General features: G+C 38.3%; 1 pseudogene; it reads left to right on the top strand.

The window, feature by feature from the left end:
• Positions 1-13,479: 13,479 nt before the first annotated feature.
• LOC139002407 (zinc finger BED domain-containing protein 5-like) lies at positions 13,480-15,749 on the top strand (annotated as a pseudogene).
• Positions 15,750-19,408: the final 3,659 nt, after the last annotated feature.

Below are 19,408 nucleotides of genomic sequence, written 5' to 3'. Positions count from 1 at the left end.
TGTTTTTGCTTTCTTTACTGTGCCAGTTAATCTTAAGATAGTCAAATTTATCCATCTCTCTATGATTTGCAATTTTTGTTTCTTGCTGAAAAATTATACCTAATCCTGAGATCATAATATTATCCTGTATTGCTTTCAAAAGCTTTGATAGTTTTTCCTTTCATTTTCTAAGAATGGTTTTTGTGAATGCTGTGACAAATAATTACCTATCTGCCACAATAAGAAAATGAGGCAAGGGAATTGTGTTACCCAAGGTTCACAGAGAATAAGTTGTAGAGCTCAGATTTGAACCTAATAGTCTGATCCTGCAGCCCGAATTCCTATACTGTCTCTGAGGATATCTGTACAGATATGAAAACTGAGGCTCAGTGAGGTTAAGTGACTTGCCCAAGCTTGCACAATCAGTAAGAGCTACAGACAGGATGCAAAGTTCAAAACCCCTTATATCAGAGTTGACACATTTCCCCTTATATGCCCTACCTTCCTAGAACCACATGTTCATCTGTGAATTTTATTTCCACAAAATCTCTGCTCTTTCTCCTATATTTGAGAGTCATTTTATTTTTAATTACTTGTACCAAGAACTTGTTTTATCCATATTCCTTGTATTTAACTGGTTTAACCCACAAAGTTAAGATTTATCTCCTAGTTTTGAACTCATCTTATTTCATTTTTTTCTGAACTTATCACTTAGCCTTATGTCTTAGGCTGAATTCATATGTAATTTTCACCTCTTAGAGCTGTATCTGTTGACCTTCTAATATTTTGCATTCAAATCCTATTTATAGCAGATCATCTTACCTTCAGCTTCATGTCACCTCTTTTTCAGTGATTGTAATTAACACTACACGGATTTCTTTGATCTTGCTCCTTTCTTCCATTCTGGGGCTTATCTCTTATGCTCCTTCCATTTAATTCATACTCAGCTACTTTTGTAGAAGGCAAGGATAACTCCTGACTTTTCCCTGTCTAACCTTACAAGTGCAGAGATAAAGATAAATGCTTGATAAAAGTTGGCCACTTGCTCAGCTTCTGTGGTTACTTTGAGTTCAAATGAAGCAAGCTTGCCACATCCGTATTTTTAGAAGATCCTCGATTAGCCTAAAATTTCCTGTAAGTACAACCTTTATGTACTCAAACTGCTTTCTGTTTTGCTAATACTTCTCCCTATCCTCAAAATGCCACTTACCTTATTGTCACATACTGAAATTCTGCTCATCTTTCAAAGCCCAAGTCAGATATCACCACTCCATCCCCTTGCCATGGACACTTTCAGACCATCCATAGCAGAATTGAAGTGTATACCCAGCGTGTTGCGTCGCCCTTAGCTCATTATATTTAGTCACGTAGTATGTTGGTATTATGTATATGGGGTCCCCTAGTATATTGCAAGTTCCTTAGGGAATAAACCCCAGACTGATTTTAGGAAACTACAACTACCACAATCTTTCTTATTTAGGATTGTAGTTCTCCTATAACCAGAATTTTATAGGCCTATTGTATAAGCCTTCAGAGGTTTATGTTAGATTGAATAGTTCTTTCTTCTTTCAGGAAATTATTTAGGATCTACTCATGCCTTGAACTGTATCATGCAGTAAAGATAACAACATAAATATAACATAGGTCCTTCCTCATGGACTGGTGAGGTAAAGAGATGAGAAAAGAGAAAAGAGTTCAAGCAGTGAGGTAGAAAAGCTAAAGCTGCAGGGCCAGAAAAACTGCTAGTTACAGCTTTGGCACTTACTAGCTGTAGAGCCTTGGAGACAATATATCTCCTAATCTGATGGTGCCTAAACTTTTTTCACTTGCAAAGCAAGGGCAGTAAATTCTTACCTTTCAGAGAAGTGTTTAGGTATAGAAGTAATGCATAGAGCATAATTATTAAGAAATGGGAGCCATTATTAACATTGCAGTATGATAGTGCACATCCCCTAATGTGAAAGCAGCCAGGATTGTTTTAAACCAATTCAGACTGGAGAATCAATCCAGATGACTAAATCAATACAGCAGTATGTCCATCCAAATCAGACTTGTTTGTAAGACAAGTGTGTAGAGATGACTGCTATCAAGATCACCACAAATTTCATTTGAGAGAGAATGGGAAAATAGATAACATTTATTTAATGACTTGTCATATTCTTATTAGGTTTCATATACATCCCCTTATTCAACATTTACAATAGTCATGTGGGTAAGTGGGCACTATTATACTCTTATTATAGACAGAAACTGAGATTCAGAAAAGTTAAATCAAGATTTCAGTATCTTTAGTATTTAGTCTAAAACAGACAATTATACTTCAGGAAAAGTGTGTGTGTGTGTGTGTGTGTGTGCACAATATATTAAAAACTATAGCCATTTTACTAGGGAGCATGTTATTAAATAGTGACTTTGAGCATATGCCCTCATTAACTGCAATTCAGGTATGTTTATAAAACAATGTCATCCCTTTGTCGACTCAAATGGCACATAATATACTATCTAGCATAACAACTGAAATCTAAGGTGTACTTTGAAAACTGCCAACCTGATTTTTCAGAGTGTGTTAGGCATATGATACTGGCAAATGGAAGATACATCCTTGCTCTCCTATATAAGAAGGTATTTATTGCACCTCCTAGGTGTAGAACAGTAGAATGTTATTTCTAGATGAAATAATCTGTTGGGATCATCATTGTTATTATGTAACCTATGATGATGCAAAGAGCATAATTAAGCATTGTTACAAATTTGTCTGCCTCTGGTGGCAAAGCTTCTTTTTCTATAAATTACTGGAACATTGTTGGCTGTACTTTATAGTTCATATACACTGTGATGCAGTCAGGCTCTTGATATTATAGTTCTTTAAGTGAAAGGGAATACTTAAAATTGCTTTTATGAGAGAATATTGCTGTATATTCAAGGGTGAAATGTTAAAATTATGATTTTTGAAAAATAAAGATGCATAGATATGTATATATACATGAATATATTATATTTATATATTGCATATATAAATATGTATTTACCTTATGCTTTAAGTGTGTATGAGTGTCTACCTAAAGTACTCTTATCAATAAGATAGTAAATAATGACTAGAATCAAATATTTTAAGCACAGTTATAAATATGCCCAGGTCTGCAAATTTAAAGATCATTCAGTAGTATTTTTATTATCAAAAATAAAAATGACATGTAAAAGATTTCCCATGAAAAAAGGGAGATGACTATTTGGAGTACACACTATTCGGAGACAGTCCACACTGTCTGGCACCCTTAGCCCATAGCCACAAGAGGGGAGAAAATGGAATTAAATGAGACAGCTGGTTGGTGTGCAAGCCCCGTCATGATTTGGTTGGATCCACTACTCTGTCTGGGGAATGAGGAGGAAGAAGAATGTCAAACCTGGCCTGTGAATCACAGCATGGCCTATGAGGAAGTGCAGGTGGTGGGCAACTAATATCATCCAGCAAGTGGTATCTCAGGACGATGTAATGAATCTCACAGTCTTAGACAGGAAATCAAAGGTACACTAATGAGAGGAGAACAGTCAGCTGGTCAGAGGAAGGTTTCAGAGCAGTTCAGGTTATAAGTCAAATGAAATAGGCAAAGAAACCAAAGAACCCCATATGTCTTCTGGAAATAAAAGTGTCAACATGGTGTAGAGGTTAGGGAGCAGAAAATATGTCTCAGAAGCCACTTGGACTCAACCAAGAGATTTTCCATGGCACACTAGACATTGGGCCCATAGGCTGCGTAATCCAATCCAAAGCCAATCACATGACAGAGACAGAGCTTCTTACATAGCCTCTGGTTTTGCCACAATTGGGAGAGAAGTAGGCAGAAAGGAGATGAGAAAGGCAGAGTTGGCTAGAAATTAGCCTGACCTGGAACTGCAGCCTGTTACTGATTTACCATAAAATACTAGAGAATAGAAATGAGAGGCAGAAGGAATAGCCATTGCTCCACTTGGAAAATTAAAGGTATATCCTCTGCAGCTGACATTTAAAATTATTTAATAGCGATCTCCCCATTTGAAACACAAAATTTCCCTATCTAAATGTCCAACTCAATAAGTACCTGAAGAAAAAAAAAGTGAATGAATGTAAAAAACAAGACGCCTTAAAGAACAAAGTCAACCTTCATTTTTGTTATGTTTTTCACACAACTGTATGTCCCCAGATGCTTCACAAAGCATTTAATTACATGCTAGCAGCAGAGGAAATGCTGGCATTGCTGTGTGCCAGCCTCAGCCCACGTAGAGTGGAGAATGTCAAGTGAACTCAGTGAGTGTAAAGAATTTGCAGAAAACTCACTCAGTGTTTCTCTTGGAAAGCACTGCTTCTCATTTCTGAGCACATAGACATTTGGGAAAAAGGGGTGAGGGGAGGCAGGAGAAGGTAAAGGGGAGGGAGATTAATAGTGATGGAAACAGACATGATTTGGGGCGGTGAAAATATAATATAATAAATATAATATAATATAATATAATATAAATAATTTTATTAGCCAATGTAACCCCAAAAAATTCAATTTAAAAAGATGAGGTGGTAAAAGTGGGTGTTACTTGCAACCCAAGATTGCACAAAAAATGCCAGAGCACCTAGGAGTATGTAAGAGTGATGGGGCAGGGAGGCTTTTGAAAACTTCAGCTGGAGAGACAGAATTGGAAAGGCCTGGGGTATACAGAATGGGCTGGGAATATTTTAGGTTTTACTTTAAAGGTTGGCCTACATTTCAGCACACCCACTCTCTTTAGATCCATAGGTAACAAAGAGCTACCCAAAGCCCTTTCTCATCTTTCCCTTAATGCAGGGATGGCATGATAGAACAGACCCTGAAATAGTTCAACTGTGAACTTGGATGAGTCAAGGCCTTGAAGCCTGAAACTCTGACATCCGTTGAGATAATTGCTTATATTTTAGTATCATGAGATCATGAATAAATGTATGGACATGGCAAAAGACTTTATTAACAAGGGCTTATGAGGAAGAGATTGGTATACCCTTGAAATGAGTTTAGATTTTGTAGATAGAGGGCATTAAAAGATTTTAATGATAAAATGATTATTTATTCACTTTCTCAGCAAACATGTACTGAGTGCCTACTGTGTGCCAGGCACTGAAGGTGAATAAAACACAACCTTAATTCCCAGTAGGATACAGTTTAGTAGAGAAAGACTCTTGTGTAAATAAATAAGTGCAAGTCAGTAATGATAGTGTTATAGTAGCATCAGTTTATGTTTATTAAGGGATAAAAAAGAGGTACAAGGAATTGGTCAATTTAACCTAAATGTTTAAGTAAAACATTTAAGAAATACAAGCTAGTTTCTTGTTTCTAGTTTAATTAGAAAGGATATATGCACCCCTATGTTCATAGCAGCACAATTCACCATAGCTAAGATTTGTAAACAGCCTAAATGCCCATCAGTAGATGAGTAGATTAAAAAACTGTGATACATCTACACAATGGAATACTACGCTACAGTAAAAAATAAGGAGTTCTTACCATTTGCAACAGCATGGATGGAACTGGAGAGCATTATGCTAAGTGAAATAAGCCAGTCAGAGAAAGATAAATATCACATGATCTCACTCATTTATGGAATATAATGAACAACATAAACGGATAAACAAAAACAGATCCAGAGGCAGAGAAGCATCGATCAGACCGTCAAACCTCAGAGGGAAGGTAGAGGAGGGTGGGGGTAAAGGGGAGAGATCAACCAAAGGACTTTTATGCAGGCATATAGACCTACCCAATGGACACAGACAACAGGGGGGTAATTGGGGGGGATAGGAGGTAATGTGGGGATAAGGACACATATGTAATGACTTAATCAATAAAGAAATTTAAAAAATAAAAATAATAAATTATTATTTTTTCTCTGAAAAAAAAAGAAATACAAGCTAAAAGAAGAGGCTTGAGAGGTCGGTGAGAGAGCTCATTAGGTGAAGGGGCAGGAAAGGATTCTTAATACAGGAAGAAACACGATCAGGGGCATGGAGATGTCAGCTGACATGTTTGGGAAACTATAAGTTGAGCAGATATGGAGTGCAGGGGTGAGAGGATGGGATAGGAAGCAGCTGGAAGGGCAGGTAATCATCTTAAGAGTCCACACTGGGAGGTTCTGAGTCTGGCAGCAGTGTGGAGGACAGGTTAAGGTTGGTGTCAAAGAGATCATCATAACTGCCTATTCAGGATAGGTCAAGAAGAAAATATTTATAAAAGATACATCTAATAAAGGACTGTTATCCAAGATATACAAAGAGCTCTTAAAACTCAACAATAAGAAAACAAGCTGATTAGAAAATGGGACAAAGATTCTAACAGACATCTCATCCAAGAAGATATACTGATGGGAAGTAAGCATATAAGAAGATGTTCCACATCATATTTAATCAGGGAAACATAGAATAAAACAATAGGACACAGAGCATACCTATTAAAATGGCCAAAAACCAAACCATTGACAACACCAAATGCTGAAAAGGATGATGCGGAGCTACAGGAACTCGCAGTCATTGCCAGTGGGAATGCAAAATAGCAGTCACTTTGGAAGTTTGGTAGTTTCTTACAAATTAAGATACTCTTACCATATGACCCAGCAACTGCACTCCAAAGGAGTTGAAAACTTATATCAAAACAAAAACATGCACACAAACATTTGAAGCAGCTTTATTCATAATTGCCAAACTTTAAAGTAACCAAGATGTCCTTCAGTGGATGAATATATAAATAAACTATGGTATATCCAGACAAATAGATATAATTTAGTGCTTAAAAGAAATGAGCTTATCAAGCCAGTGTAACACGTGGAGAAAACTCAAATGCATATTACTAAGTGAAAGAAATCTATCAGGAAAGTCTACATACTGTTTAATTCCATTAAGTCATTGCTAAGATAATGTGGAAAGGCCTCAAGAAAGCTCTTCTTTGGGCCCCTCTCAAAAAAGTCCACATTAAACAAGCGTCAGACTAAATTCTGTAACATAAACTGACATTTACTATCAGACAAACATGCTGACAGTCATGTAACGTGTGTGGTAAGCTAAAGGAGGTCCTAGGCTGTTATAATTTTAGGTGCTCTGACAGTATCTGAGTGAAAGATTCACTTCAGAAAGTTATGAACAATTCTATTGGCAGGATTCTAAACTTACTATTATTGCCTTGTGGAGAAAAAATAATCCATAAAATGGCCTAACAAAGAGCTAGTTTTGAATCCTCACTCTTCATACCTTTCTGCAGGACATAACTATTGAGTTCAACAGCTTATAAATGTATGTAATTATGCTTAATGCACTGTTATAATCAAAATGCCGTGTTTTAGAAGAAATCTCAGATAATACAACAAAAGGAAAGGCCAGCAAGGCAGGTGGAAAAGCCTTCTGAAATCAGAACCTGTGGGCTCCCATCTCAGTTTTGCCTAAGAGGGGCAGGTCACTTTGCTTCTCTGACCTCCCATGAATTTTATAGCATATCATATTGATTTGTAAGGTTTGATACAATGTTCTGGGTAAAATGTTTAGTAAACACTAACATTTCATATAAGTAGTAAGACTAAGATACAATCTTTATTGTTGAAGTTGCCATCATCATTATCATCATCACCTCAAATAAACTTAAATGGACTTTCAAGTTTCAGAGTATTAATCAAAATTGGTGCAAAACCAGCATTCAATGGGGACTCTCTTGAGCAGCCCAGTCCAATGGAAATACAATGCAAAACACATAAGCTATTTAACATTTTCTAGCAGTCATATTTAAAATGTAAAAATATGTAGAAATAGGTGTATCCAAATCATTATCATATCAACTTCTGGCCACTAGAAAAGTAAATAAGACTATTATGTTTGTTTTTTAATATTAAGTCTTCAAAATCTGGCATTTTACATTTTAGCACATCTCAATTTAGATGCTGAATTTTTGTCAAAAGTACTTGGTCTGTATTTAGATTTCATAAAATTTAGAGAAAGTAGATTCACATAGCCACATTGTCCCAAACATACTTAATGTTCTTAATGTTTTCCCATAACTGATTTTAGTGTCAGTTTTCAAAACTTAAGTTAATTAAAATAAAAAGAAATTCTGTTTCTCAGTTATACCAACCACATTTCTAGTGTCTGTAGGTGCATGTGGCTATTGGCTACCACACTGGGCTGCACAGCTCTAGAGTATGTCTGCAGGGGCTCAGGCCAGCTTGTTGCAGGTAAGTTAGAACAGTACAACAGGTAATAGGACAGCAGGGACATGGGGGGGGGGGGGGGAGGGAACAACAGCACACACACAAAAACAGTTCATAAGAAGAGTAATTATAATTCCTCCCATTTCATTTTAAGAAGCACTTATTTGATATTAAAACTGTGCCAGGTGCTGGGAATTCGGTGATGAATGTTCCTGTCCATGAGTAACCAACATGGAATTAAATTCATAAATATTACATAACAAGTTATAGTTTAACTATAGTTATACAGGTATTAACCTATTCAACAAACTGTGAGCTAAGTAGAATTACCAGAGTTTTTTAGATGAGGGCAATTGAGCTCAGAAATGTAATCCACAGCACCGAGATGAAAGTTGGGGCTCAAGGATACCACCTGGCAGGATCACTCCAGAGTGGACGGGGTTTCAAGGCCCTGATAACACAGCACAGTGTACTAGTGAGCACCTTCTTTTCTTTCAACGTGATTGGCATGCCTTTGGTTAGTATATCCACGTTATTGAATAGGATGCCACAGGGAAAGATAACAGAACTCTAAAGTTTATCTGGTCTTAGCCTTCAGTAATTAGTCAGGATCCATCAGCAAAGCGAGGTTACTCCTCCTTTAATTCAGAAACAGGCTCTGGAGTTGAATATATCTTTTTTTTCTCTGTTTCTGTCATAAACTACTGGAAACTTCTTTTTGTTAAGGTTGGAGAGAAAGCTTAACCTATTTCTAAATGAGAAATCAATTTCAAGACTCAGAATGTGCCCGAGCCAGGTAAGAATCCTGATGGCTCAGGCAGAGAATTCCCTCAGGAATATAAACATCCTACAAGGAGCATCCCACACAATGAGCCTTCTCTGTTCCATTTATTGCAGCAACTTATTTTCCTCAAGAACTTGAAGCTATCTTGTTCTATGCTCCTCCTATCAAGTATATCTATTTAATATATCTAGGCACATCTGCTCCACTGCTCCAACTGTATAAGTATCAGCTAGAGAAGCAGGTGTGAGTATCAGGATCTTCTCTCTCTGGCAAGGAAAGTTTATTCCGGTAGTGGCCATCTCCCTCTTCATCTGATAGCTTGGCTTCATTCTGCATCATTGGTTTTGATTCAGAATCCCTACACGTAAATGCAAATCATTATTTCTCCTGTTCTAAAGAAGCAAAGGGTAAATACAATTTTTTTTTACCATTTATCTCATTTTTTATCTATCTTGTATTTATTGTGCTTAACCATATGGCTCTGTTGAAGGTTGCACTTAAAATATCATATAACACCATGTTTTCTGCCCATTGAGAAAATGTCAAGAATGTGACTTATGGAAAATATATGTTTCTTCTGAAAAAAATAGATGTAGAACTTAGGTAATGAAGTTAATTAGGAGGGATGGCTTAATTTATATTAAAGCTTAATTTTGTGCTTTAAAAAAGAAATGTTTTATTCTGAAATTCAGCATGATCATTTGCATCAGTTTTTTTATTGTTGTTTGTTTGCACTATATAAGAGAAAAAAAGAATAGACTCAGAAAAGGAAGAAGAATGAGAAAAGAGGAAATAAAGAATGAAAAACTGAACACTTCAAGATCTTTGTTACGTTAATTATGTTTTACTGAGGCACCTTTGACTATCAGTCTTACCCCAGTTCCACAAATCTTTGTAAGATATAGTAGACTTCTAGCACCTTTCACAAGAACTTCATCCTAAACTGCTTTTCCTGACTCAGGCTGTACACCATACCCAACTTTCTCCGAATATTCATTTGGATCTGATGCTTAGCACAACATTTATATTTTCAACCCAAGGTTCACTCTGGGGTTGTGATTAAAATAGTTTTCTGGTGCCCGGCTGGCATGACTCAGCGGTTGAGTGTTGACCTATGAACCAGGAGGTCACAGTTTGATTCCCGGTCAGGGAACATGTCCAAGTTGTGGGCTTGATCCCCAGTATAGGGTGTGCAGGAGGCAGTGGTTCTCTCTCACCATTGATATTTCTATCTCTCTCTCCCTCTCTAGGAGACTGCAGTGGAGCGAGCCTACCAAGCAGCAGCGGCAAATGCAGCGGGCCCCGGGATGAGTGGCAGGCAGCACTGGACTGCTGGTTTTGGCCCAATCCCTGAAGGTCATGCTGAGGGACCCCACCAGTGCACGAATCCGTGCACTGGGCCTCAAGTAATAATAATAATAATAATAATAATAATAATAATAAAAACCAAATAAAATAGTTTTCTGGCTATAATGCCTCAGCTTCTCTTCGTAGTTTTTCTTCTTTTTGTAGCTCTAGACCTACTCATCTCCAGGGCCTGCTCAGTGCAATTCACACTGGGAGACTGTCTATGGATCAGAAGATATTCCATATCTGTGTCCCAAATAAAGAAGAGCAAGAACTCTGAGAGCTGTATATCTACAAAGCTTGATGAATAAGTGAAAGGTGGATGAATGAATGGATGGATGATGGATGGATTGATGGATGGATGGACAGCTGTATACAATAGAGGATGATCATAGCAAAAGAAATGCAAGAAGTCCTCTGTTACCCAGAATTCTATTAACTGATGCTTCACCTGTTCTGCAGCACAGTGATAACCGATGCAGCTAAAAGTGGCCCTGAGCCTCTGAAAAGCTAAAGTGCCTCTGAGTTCTCAAAAGAAAAATAAAATACAATCGAGGTAATTAAATGCTCAGAATATAGGGTTGAATTGGCAATCCAAGTAAGCACTGAGGTATATAACATGGATTTTCCTTTTTTAAACCATGGGATTAGAGATGAAAACATAATTTAAAAATCACTTAGCCCAACAACCTTAGTTTGTGAATTGTCTGTAGTCCCTAGGTCTACTTACTGTTTAACCATTCATGAATTCATTTATATCATTATTCCCCCAAACTGCCTTTGCCAGGGATATCAGTAACCTGAACATTAGGGTAAAATCATAGTCCCCATTGTATTCAACTTGTTAGCAACTTTTGGAACACTCTTTTCAAAAAATTACTTCTTCACTTGGTTTCCAAGACAAAGTGTTTTCTTAGTTTTACACTTATTCCATGGGTCCCTACTTCTCAGTCTCCTCAGATGGTTTTTCCCTGGCCTCTATACCTGTGCTCCTGCCCCTTATCTCCTCTGCCTCCATTCACACCTTTGATGGCAACTTCTAATCCTATGGCTTTAAATATATTCATATTTAAGTGATTTTCAGATTTTACTCCCAAACTCTGACTCAGTTATCTTACTATTAACTCAAGATGTCCACTTGCATATCTATATCTAAATCTGTATCTATCTATATGTATCTATCTCTATCTCTATCTACACCTACATCTATATTTTTATATCTATATTTATATTTATAGCTATACCTATATATTTTAACATCTCTGATCCTTTAATTCTTCTCTACCTAACCCATATCTGCTCCTCACAGACTTCTTATCTCAGTGAATGGCTAGAAATTTAAGAGTCCTTACTGATGGTTATATTTCTCATACATCTTCACATCTAATTCATCAGCAAAATTCCATGCTATGAGATCTACCTTCAAAATATATCTAGAACTTACCTATTTCTCACTGCTTTCCCTGCTGTCACCCTAGCCCAAGTCATCGGCAATGACTCCTAACTGATCTCTGTGCTTCTATACTTGTCCCCCTATCTGTATTGACTCCATAGCAGAGTCAGAGTGATACTTTAATGGAGCAATCATATAATGTCTCAGATCTGCTCAAAACCGTCCAATGGATTTCCCTCTAACTCAGTGAAAAGGTCACAGCTGGCCATGAGCTGCAGGCCCTGCAGGACTTGGTCTTGCCAACTCCCTAACCCAGTCTTTCACCACTGCTCCTCCTTCACTGTGCTCAGACTGCAGTGGCAGCTTTAGTGTTTGTGGCACAGGCTAAGCATGATCTTGTTCTGGTCTCTCTGACCTTGATGTTCTCTTTGTCTGAAATGCTCTTTCTTCCCAAATGCATGTGCTTATTTCTTTACTCCCTTTAGGTCTCTGCTCAAATGTCACCTTGTCAAAGGGGCTTCCCGTGACCCTTTTATTTAAAATTGTACCTCCTTACTTCTTTATCTTTGTCGTGTTTCATTTTTTAACAACTTTTGCAACAACTTGATAGGCACTCCATGTCTATCCATTTGTCCATTGTCTCCTCACATAAAATGTGAATTCCATGAGCAAGGGACTCTGCCTGTTTTGTACACCACTGCATCCTCGGCACCTACAACTGTCAGCCTCTAGGAGTGATTCAATAAATACATATGATTTTAAATATATGAATGAAATAGAAGCACAGACAGCAGCTTGGAGACTCAGTAATAGAAACTGGACCTTCTTACTCCAGTTTTATGGTATCATGCCTGAACACTAATAGAACAAAAACTCAATCTCTGATCAGTTAGAATTACAGAAAGGGCACTGTGTTTGCTCATAACTGAGTGTAGGACTCAATAATTCATTTAATAATCATTGCTGAGTGCTCTTTATGCCAGGCACTGGGCGCAGACATAAAGAATATGGAGTATCTGCCCTCAACCTGTAAGGAAATTACCAGGTAATTGTGGTGGTGTTGGAGTTCAGGTAAGGAATTCTCCCAGATCCATAGTATTTGTGTGGTCAGAGATGATGCTGCCTGGGAAATCTTGCAGAATAAAGAAGCAGTGGTCAGGCAGAAAAATAAAGGCACCAAAAACAGTAATATGACGTGCAAACCCCCAGAATCAAGAGAGAGCACAGCATGTTTAGGAAATTGCAAGAAATGTGGATGAAAGGAAGGCTGCAAGGAGAGGCTTTAGACTGAAGAGATAAATAGGGACCACGTGGTGGAAGGCTTGAGAGATAATTCTATGGAACGTGGACTCTAATCCTAAAGGATATTGGGAGACTCTGAAAGGTTTTAAACAGAACAGCATGAGAAGATTTGCAATTCAAAAAGATAAGTCTATTTGCCAATATTGAGAAACACTCTTTAAGAAGAGGCAGGAAGGACAGTAAGGAGACAATTGTCATAGTATAATGTGGATTTAGTCTAAGACAGCGGTTCTCAACCTGTGGGTCGAGACCCCTTTGAGGGTCAAATGACCCTTTCACAGGGGTTGCCTAAGACCATCGGAAAACACATATTTTCGATGGTCTTAGGAACCGAGACACCACTCCTCTATCCATCTCCAGGCGGGTCTGCCCAGATGCAGATACACCCACATACGAGTACCTGGTGTGATGACATCATCGCGTCAACCCCATCACATACACCCCATACAAATACAGGTGTATGTGACAGGGTTGGCTCCATAATGCACTTATGCGGACCAGTCACACACGTGTAGAGAGCAGCTACTGTATAGAAAGCAGCTGCTGTGTTGAAAGCAGCTACTCTGTTAAAAGCAGCTACTGTGTTGAAAGCAGCGGTATCGGAGGTAAAACGATACTTCATGAATTATAATTACTGGGTAAATGTAAAATCATGTACTGCAAAATCATCAACTACTGCAAAAATATATATATATATATATATATATATATATATATATATATATATATATATCTGTACCATGGGAACTTAATCTGGATGCTGATCAGTCTTTTTATATTCAGCTGTGGTTGATGTGAATACTGCCCCCTTGTGATAGTAATAGGTATGTAAAAAAAACAACACAGAGAATGGTAAATCATAGGAAACTTTAATGAACTGTATTGACTGAACTATGCCATGTATCATCTTTTGTATTATTAAAGCTATTGTTATATATTATTTTCACTAGCAAACCATCCCATGACAATGGATCTTGTAGAGAAGAACGTTAAGAAAAGAAAATATAGTGAGGATTTTTTACGGTATGGTTTTACCTCAATAATTACAGCAGGAATTGAGAAACTGCAATGTGTTATTTATTGTGAAGTTATATCAGCTGAATCTATGAAGCCGAACAAACTAAAATGCCATTTTGATAGCAAGCATCCAAGCTTTGCCAGCAAGGATACCAACTATTTTAGAAGCAAAGCTGATGGACTCAAGAAAGCCAGACTTGACACTGGTGGTAAGTACCACAAACAAAATTTAGCAGCCGTTGAAGCTTCATATTTGGTGGCACTCAGAATCGCTAAAGCTATGAAACCTCACACCATTGCTGAGGGTTTACTATTGCCAGTGGCCAAAGACATTGTTCGAGTTATGATCGGAGACGAGTTTGTTACGAAATTGAGTGCAATTTCCTTATCTAAGGACACTTTCTGCAGAAGAATAGATGGCATGTCTGCTGATAGTCTTGATCAGATAATCCAGGAAATTAAATCTGCTCCACTTCCAATACTTAGTATCCAGCTTGATGAATCTACAGACGTTGCAAACTGGTTTACGTGAGGTATATTAATGATGGCGACTTTAAAGATGAGTTTCTTTTTTGCAAACCTCTTGAAACGACAACTACTGCATGTGATGTATTTGACACAGTTGGTTCATTTCTGAAAGAGCATAAGATCTCTTGGGAAAAGGTTTGTGGTGTTTGCACATATGGTGCTCCAGCTATGCTAGGATGTCGATCTGGATTTCAACGTTTGGTACTGAATGAGTCACTAAAAGTAATCGGACCTCACTGTATGATTCATCGGCAAATATTAGCAACGAAGACACTGCCACAAGAGTTACAAGAAGTAATGAAAAGCGTCATAAGTTGTGTCAATTTTGTAAAGGCGAGCTTTTAAACAGTTGACTGTTTTCGGAACTGTGCAATGAGTTGAATGCGCCGAACAATGCTCTGCTATTTCACACTGAAGCGAGATGGTGGTCAAGAGGAAAAATTTTAAAACGTGTTTTTTGAGCTTCATGATGAACTCAAAATGTTTTTTTTAATCAGAAAGCAAGACTTCAGTTTGAAGCACTTTTCGGCAATAAAAGTGAACTGCAGAAAATAGCTTACTTGGTTGACATCTTTGCCATCTTGAATGAGATAAATTTATCACTGCAAGGACCACATGCAACATGCCTCGATTTGTCTGAAAAGATCTGATCATTCCAAGTGAAACTTCAGCTTTGGCAAAAAAAAAATTGGATGAAAATAAAATTTACATGTTGCCTACCTTATGTGCTTTCTTTGAGGAACATGACATGGAACCAGACAAAAGGATTACGATGATAATTTCTGTGAAAGAACACTTGCACATGCTTGCAGACGAAATTTCATCGTACTTTCCAAATCTACCTGACACCCTATTTGCACTTGCCAGAAGCCCATTCACAGTCAAAGTTGAAGATGCTCCTGAGATAGCACAAGAGGAGTTCATTGAACTTATTAACAATGATGCAGCGAGAACTGATTTCTCTACAATGCCAGTTACAAAATTCTGAATCAAGTGTTTGCAGTTATATCCTGTTCTGTCTGAGACTGTGTTGCGCCTTCTTCTTCCATTTCCAACAACATATCTTTGTGAAACAGGGTTTTCCAGCTTGTTGGTTATCAAGTCTAAATACAGAAGTAGACTTGTTGTGGAAGCTGATCTTCATTGTGCTCTTGCAAAGACTGCTCCGAGAATTTCTGATCTGGTGAGAAAAAGCAATCTCAACCTTTGCACTGACGTTGGCTTTTTACGCATACTGTCGCAAAATGTAGCAATGTAGTTTACTGTTGTTATATTAAGACTGTTACCCATGCTACACCATGCTTTAAGACAAAACTTCATTTATTTGTAATTAGAAATAAATATTTCACAATATATAATTACATATTGTTTTTGTGATTAATCACTATGCTTTAATTATGTTCAATTTGTAACAATGAAAATACATCCTGCATATCAGATATTTACATTACGATTCATAACAGTAGCAAAATTACAGTTATGAAGTAGCAACGAAAATAATTTTATGGTTGGGGGTCACCACAACATGAGGAACTGTATTAAAGGGTTGCGGCATTAGGAAGGTTGAGAGCCACTGGTCTAAGGTGATGACAGTGAAATGCATTCTATTATGCAAATCCTGTTGGGATTAGAGCATTTATAATAAACATCAACATGCTGCCTGTTCCTTAAAGGAAGCAAGGATGACAAATAAGGATCATAATAGAACATCTTTCAAGGCCGCATGCAAACTTTCTCTCATTCAGAGAGCAGAGGAGTAAGAAAGATTATATGCAAGAAAGATTACAATCTTGATAATCAACCCTGACATCAGGGGTGGTATCAGTGACAAAGTAGAAAAGATGAGGAGCTTGTAATGATATATCTGAGATAATGTTTTTTGAAAAGGTGGAGACAAGCAGAGGCAATTCAGACAGGAGCTTGCAAGATTAGGGAGAACTAGAAAGTCGAAAAAGAGGTGAGACCTTCCCAGGGAAAGTGGAAGCATGACACTGAAAATGATATCCTTCTTGGGGCTGGCAGCAGGCCAAGACCCAGCAGGAATGTTCTCATGCTTTACACTCCCTGGCTTCTGAAGGCTTATATCTTTGTATAAAGAAGGAGTCTGACAATTGTGAACAAAAGAAACAGAGAGAAGGATTGGCAAAACAATCTTCTGACTAAGCGAGACCGATTTTCCACAATGTAAGACCCACTGTCAAGTGGCTTATTTTTTTCCTTATAAAGACCAGAATTTTGAGGCTCATATTCTGTTGTCCATTGATATATGAGAGCATGCAAAGAAATTTGGAGGACATTAGAAAAGTTAGAAGATGGTGAGTTTTAAAGGTTCAATATTCTCAATCACTCAACTTCCCAACCCCCAGCCCCCCCCCCCCCCCCACTTGTAAAGTAAGGATTATGAGCCCTGTCCTGTCAGCCGTCAGGTGTGGGAGAATTGAGAGAGAGAGAAAAGCACTTCAAAAATGGTAAAGCAATTTATATTGTTAAATATCCCCTTCAGATATTTTTCTAGATGATAAATAACACATTAAAATTTAAAAGCGCACAGGATCTGGCTTCCTGGATAAACTACTGCTCCATCTTGTCCTCCTTTTCTTAGCTACTTTCAGAATTTGTTCCAAGTGACCATCGGTCATCAGGTGCTTTGTAGCTTCCAAGATGTCAGACACACATAATGAGCAATGACTTGTTGTAAAGATGTGAATATGCTTTGAATGTTGTCATTCCCCACAGCTTCTGGTTGTAGGATCTTCTATATTGACTGTGGTAGATGCATACCAGTGATTGTGCAGCCTGGACTCAGATGCTTAGAAAACACACTGATGCTCAATCCTGTGATCTATGTAAGTAGCCTGACTCTTGACTTAGTGCTTTTAAATTCAGGAACTCTTCTAGGCTTGCATGTTCCAGCCACTTTCTACTCGTTTCCTTCATAAATGTGCTATTTCCCCAAAATAGAGAAATTTTGGGAAATGTAATTAAGAGGAAGTATATCTACTGTCAGCAGCAAACATCAAGTCTCAGATGTATTGGAGAAAATTACTGGTCCTATAGTCTAGCCACTGGCTGTGCCGGCTAAGGGCACAGGGTAAACTGGCCAGAATACCTGGGCACTTATGAGAGCAAAAGGGTGGGGAGTGTCTTTGGCCAGTAGGGAGAGCCATGACAGTGTGTGACAGAGTGAAAGCAGCCTCTGTTTGTGAAACTATAGCTTAGATGGGAGCAAATGTGTGTGGGGCTAGTGAAGAGATGGCCCAGTAAGTAAACAGAGCAAGATTGTAAAGGGCTTTCTGTCCACTTTCAAGGTGGTTCAGAAATGTTTTAACTCTTTTGGAGTGTGGTAATGCCTAGAGCATAATGTGTGGAAGGGCTTACTTTTGTTCAGAACTTGAATGGCACCTGTTTACAGGACTTTTTAATGGTTATAGCCTTTTACTTAGTGGCTCAGGAGACTTGTGAAAAAAAGGTGCTATAGCTTGGTGGTTAAAAATCTACTTTCTGGAGTCAGATAGCTTACATCAAAAAATCTCAGTGAGCTGTGTAACTCTGAGCAGTTACTTAACTTCTTAAGTCTCAGTGTCTTCAGTTGTAAAAATAAGATAACTAACAATTTCATATGGTAATTGGGAAGATTATGATAGTGTTTAGTCCAGTTATTAGAACATATATGGGAAAGCAAACACGTTTGCTTTTATGATTATATTTGTTATGAAAAGTGACTTCAATAGTTTCTAGAGCATGTAACATATACCTATTGAATACCTACAATGTGCAGGGACTGCAGAAGGCGAGAAGCTCCCCGCATTGGGAGCTGTAGGGCATCTATGCACCGTAGGCATTTGACTTGGCTGGAGCTCAGTTCCCCGTTACACTGCATTCCATCCACAGGGTCTCAGCAGGCATCCTTGATTCCCTTTACCCTTTCACAATCAGTTGACACGATCTGCCTCAGAAGAAAATATGAAGGGGAGGGTGTGTTCAAGCAGGGTCAGATGGTCCTTAGCTCAGTCCCACTGTGATCATCTTCAGGCCCTGGCATTGTGCCATTCCCACACAGTGACCTAAGATTAACTGAACACCTTCTTCATTGGGCCTGATGAATTTGTGTCCACATTTTAACATTTTCCTGATGACCAAAACATATTTATATTTCTTTATAAAACCAAGTATGCTTTGTAATATATATATATATATCAGCTGATTTTTCTGTTTTTCTTCTTGGCTATCAAATGTATATAATGAACATTTACTAAGTGCCAGGTACTGTGATAAATGTTTTCTATCCATTGCCACACTTTATCCTCACAACTTTCATTTCTTCTTCCCATTTTATGTATGTTACAACTGAAGTTTCAAGGCTGGTAAACAGTAGAGCCAGTATTACAGCCCAAATCTGTACAATGCAGAATTGAAACTTCTTAACCATTATACTAGATGCCTATTGTGAAAATGATGAATTGTTTTCTTTTATTACTGAACAGCCCCATGAGTGGGAGGGGGGCTTCCTCCTTCTCAGTTCTTGTCAATCTTGGAAGAAAGACTTCACATGAGTGATAGACAGCAGCATTGAAGCAAAGCAAGCAAATTTATTAAAAACTAGAGGCCCAGCGCACGATTAAATCATGTGCGTGTAGGGTCCCCTAAGCCTAGCCTGCCATCAGGGCCATGTCCACCGCCCCTGACTCCTCGCATGCTCCACGGACGCTGCCGCCCCTTGCCCTCCACCGGATGCCAGGTTCTCACCTTCCTGGGCCTGGTGTTCACCCACTTGGAGGATGCTTGTAGGTAGCAGCCCCATTGTGGAACCACTCTTGGTGCCCTCCCCTTTGGCCATGACCCGTGGGCCACGCCATCAGGTATCGGGATGCCGG

This window comes from Myotis yumanensis, unplaced genomic scaffold (assembly GCF_028538775.1).
Source record: "Myotis yumanensis isolate MYYU_CA2020_CCGP unplaced genomic scaffold, mMyoYum1.0.hap1 SCAF_2, whole genome shotgun sequence".
In the NCBI taxonomy this organism is placed as follows: domain Eukaryota; kingdom Metazoa; phylum Chordata; class Mammalia; order Chiroptera; family Vespertilionidae; genus Myotis; species Myotis yumanensis.
This window is presented reverse-complemented; position numbering and strand designations above follow the sequence as displayed.